Below are 4,841 nucleotides of genomic sequence, written 5' to 3'. Positions count from 1 at the left end.
GTCCTCCTTCTGTACCTTACAAAATTCCAATCTGATGCTTAGAGAGAAAGTTATGACGATTTTCCCCAAGTCACCTATTTGAAATGTAATTCAGGAGTCTCTAAAAAGACCAACTTCCTCAGATCATATCTCCACAAATATAGTGCGAAAAGCTCTGAAATTTGGATCCAATATTCAACGCGATTTCTTCTCAAATGGGCCTTTTTTTAGCTTTTGAGACGTCGCAGAAAAAAAGGTTATAGCGAAAATACCACGATCACCTATCTGGAGCAGTGAAACCCTACAATCCAAAGCTCTAATACCAAATGTTATGGAAACAACTCAAGAAAAGATAGAAAAGATAGGTCAACACCTTAGAATTCATCCTCTTCGAGGGCGCAACCTCCTTTACATTACATAAATGAAAAATTCTTGGATGATACAAATGAAAAGACATAACAATAATAATGTAAGGGCACAATAATAAAATAGTGGGCTTCTATGGGGCACAATACTAACAATATGGGCACTACATGGGTACATCAATATAGTAAGTGGGTTGTACTAATAACAGTAGGGGGTTAAACTAGTAGTATAGGGGCCTAACAATTTTCCATGTTTAGAGAGTTTAAAAAAGACACAGAAGAGAGAACTCCAGAGGTCCCTTTTCATAAATTTGTGTCTCTCAAGCTCAAAAAGGTAGAAAATGATACATAAGAGAACAGTTTGACCATTTTGGTCATGGAGCACTTTTCGTAAATAGTGTTTGCAGCCCGAAAAGGTAGAAAAATTACTAGAGACATGACGCCTTGTAACCAAGAGCAAGCTCAAAACGACAAGGGATCGGTCATGTTTTCATTTTTAAATGGTCAAAAAACAGCTAAAAGCAAACCCCCATTTTTATTCTCTTTAACGAGTCAAAAAGGGAAAAATACTCGGCAATATTTTCATTTTTTACAAGTCAGAAAAGAGCTTAAAGGAGACTCATCCTGGAGGAATGAGTGGTATAAAGGGTAGTAACTACTTCCCATAGTGGTGGAACTTCTCAAAACATGTAATTTTCAAGAGGCTGGCTAATAAAAACACTCATCGCTATGGTTCCTTAGGAAAGGACAAACAACCAAGTGAAAGCATATGATCTTTCAAAGAGATGGTGGCGATGGAATGAAACAACGAAGGCTCATCTAGTAGAAATTAGTGGATAAAAATGGCAATCACGAGAAGTAAATCAGGTATGTGTTCATTTTTACACAAGCTTAAACCATGGAGAACTCTTGTTGGATTCGGTTTCATGTTTACACAAGCTTGAAATGAAAAATTATGCTTGTTATAAGTTCACATGACCCCAGTGTAATGATGCAAATCGTGGTACATGCCCCCCAAGCTTCATTGCATTCAATGAGGTGGATGGAATGAAGGTTGACTCTCTAGATCTTGGAAAGACTCAAATCAGATTTTACGAGATCTTAATCAAAGACTCAATTTGGAAAAGGGAGTTGTTTCATATTTTAATGAGGTTTACACAGTAAAAGAAATATCCTCATAACCCATGTTTCATTTTTTAATGAGGTTGACACAAGATCAAGAACTTTCCTCAAGACTCCTTGTTTCATTTTTTAACGAGGTTGACACAAGGAAAGAACTCTGCTCTAGACTCCTTGTTTCATTTTTTAATGAGGTCGACACAAGATCAGAACTTTCCTCAAGACTCTTGTTTCATTGGCCATACGAGGACATAACCCCCAAGAGGTATTCACTGAAAGGAAGAACCACACTCTAGGAAGAGTACAAGTCATTAGGTACCAATGACAGATCAGGTTCCAATGCCCCAAAACATGATGTACGAGACCATCTGCATGATCATCAACAGATGCGGAGACGGAATGGGCAACCACATAATTGACCTGTGGTGGGGAAGGCATTGCTTGCGGATGAGAACCGATAGGGATGATGGTTGTACAGGAGGCACCATGTGACTAAAGAAACAAAATTGATCTATAGTCACAATCCTTTCATCATGTGGGAAACAAACCACACAGAAAAGCAAAGAAATAAGAGACCTCGTGACATAAATATAGTCACGGCCAAGGAGGATACTAAAATCCAATGCACTTTGGACAACCATCATGTCTATATAGGCGGTTTTACCTCTCAAAGTAACAGGGAACTTCAAAAGGATCCGTAAAGGCTAACGAGTTCCTCCATCAAAAGCCAACAGATTTTGAGTGACAGGCACAAGCTATGGGGAGCCCAAAGTTTGTCAAGTAGCGGAAGGAATGAGACTAACATATGCACCTTTCTCCAAGAGGGTGTTAGGTACTTCCTTATTATAGGCGTGTATGGTAATCTGGAAAGGCACATAAGATGGAAGGCAGAATGAAGTCAGGTATCTCTAGTCGAAAGAAGAAACAAAACTACTTGCTAGGGGCATCTTGTGAGTGCCCCCTTGCTCTACAGGAAGCGAAGAAGGACCCTATTGATCAGCAAGGATAGGAGGGTCGTTCTTGGACTCAAGAGGATCTGAAAAAATGAGAAGAACATGACCAATATGATCATGATGGTCTTTAGGAACAGAGTGAACAACAGGTGGTCAACCTAAGTCAACACTCTTTCCGACCAATGGTTGGTGAGGAAAAAGCTTAGCACAGCTAGGCTCGGGAAGAAGAGGATGGACAAGAGAAGGATCCATATCAATCTCTTTGTCAACAAGTAGAGTGTCTGAAGAGAGCCTCTGATAACCAACTAGAAGTGGAGGTGAAGCAGACGTAAGACCTTCTAAAAAAGTGGAAGTTTTATCCAGGGGTAGACAAAGGTGAAGGAGATGGTTTCCTTCAAAGATCCTGCAAGGAAATCTAATATTTCCTTCCTTATGACCACTACTAGTTGATGATGGAACATAGACATGAGCACCAATGGGTAATGAAGGACAAGCCAGGTCATCAGACCATACTTCTAAGACCCTGGGAATGCAAGGACAATCATTAAGAAGATGATCACCCTTGCACAATTTACAAGGGAACTTAACATTCCACGGAGGATTAGAAGGTTTTTGGACTTGGGATGTACTTAGAGCAATAGTCACACTAGCATCCTCTCGCTTATCTAACTTCTTGTTCTTCATCTTCCTCTTATTCTTCTTAAACTCCTTGTTACTCAATTTGGAACTTTCACCAGGTGACGAAGGAGAGGAGGATGAAGAAATAGGGGAAGAAGGTGTAGGGTCAACCTTGGAATCATCGTGTCATGATTCAAATGAAGGAGATGGCATAATAGGAAACATGATGCTTAGGACCACCGAGGTTGAAAAAAACCAAACGAGAAAACCAATGGTTAACCTAGGCAAGGACAATGTTTCCATATACAGAGCTCCAACATTTCCAAATGGAGGAAATGGACCAGGAGTCCCATCTGGGGGAAGACCTTTATCGGCAGACTCGAGGAATGTTGCCATCCTTACAACCTTGAAATGCACTCGCAGTGTAACCAAGAACTCTAACTATTACCAGGAATGTTCCATGGGCAATAAATTTGATGACAGAGGAACAAAACTTGACCTTTTCATGTTTTAATAGTTGAGAAAAGGACGAAAAGGTGACTCTATCTCTTTTGAAGATTAATGATCATGAAAGGACAAGTGCTCAAATAATCATTTTACTTTTAAAGAGTTGAAAACGAATGAAAGTGACTACCCTAGAGAACTAGACAAGAGGTTTACAAGACAAACTGCAAAATTGCATATACAAATTGGTGATCAAATGAAAGATAAATGACCAAGAACATTCCATACGTCAGTCAATCTTCCTGAATGTTGTGTTTGGTGCATTATGATACGTAAGGTGGTAGACTTGACTTCCTATGGATAATAGGATGATAACCTAGTGCGGTCTCTCGATATATCCTCGACGTTACGGGGAGCACAAACCTGTGCTAGTACCTACTGGATCACGAGAGGAGGAATCAACCAACCTTAGTGAACACAGTAATAACTAGGTTTAATGACGCCAGAGCACGTCTCTAGCCTAGACCTCTACATAAGTCTGTGTTAAGTTCCAATGCATTGTTAAGTTCATTTAATTGATTTTAAGAGTTAATATTGGTTTAAGTTTCGGTTTTCATGCCATGCCGAATGTATTTCAACAATTGCTAGGATGCAGCTACAATGAGTAAAGCACCCGTCGTTTCGATTGACAACTACCTAAAGGAGGGTAAAGAGTTCATTTCCAATCGAATGCAAACCAAGATAAGCAAATGCAAGAACTAAGAAATATAATGCATCAATACACTAATTTGACAACTACTAGTGAAATATTTGAACTTTTACTTTCCAATTTCGCAATCATGAAAATTTAGAAATGCAAACACGCTTACACTTTCCTATGCTATATGAATGCAATATTTTTTATTTTTTGAATTTTAATGAAAAACAATCAAGTGTAAACCTGACTTATCCAAACAAATGTGATCTATGTTTCATAGTGTGGAAATCAAATCAATATAAGGGATTGGTTCAATCACCAAACACTAAAGACCAATCAGAAAGCAAAAAAGGAGTAAAACGGCCTCAAACAATTCAATTATATGCTTGTCGACGAATCTTGGAGGGATGGGTAACCTACACAAATGATTTCTCGACAAAAAATTTAATAGAACTAGGTTACACGGTCTTAAAACAGAAGATTGACTCAATGAAACCAAAGAGAAGGTGCCTTAACCAAAAGCAATCAAAACAAGTTGATGAGAAACAGGAGACAGCAAGGGAGAAAGTAGCACTAGTTGATTTAGGAGGTAAATTTGTGACGTGCAAGTTCACTATAGAGGACAGGCGTGACGTCAAGCTGTTAGGCTATCTATTGCGATGATCT

Source organism: Pinus tabuliformis, chromosome 2_2 (genome assembly GCF_031772625.1).
Source record: "Pinus tabuliformis cultivar Carrire ecotype Pingquan chromosome 2_2, CPIR1, whole genome shotgun sequence".
Taxonomy (NCBI): domain Eukaryota; kingdom Viridiplantae; phylum Streptophyta; class Pinopsida; order Pinales; family Pinaceae; genus Pinus; species Pinus tabuliformis.
This window is presented reverse-complemented; position numbering follows the sequence as displayed.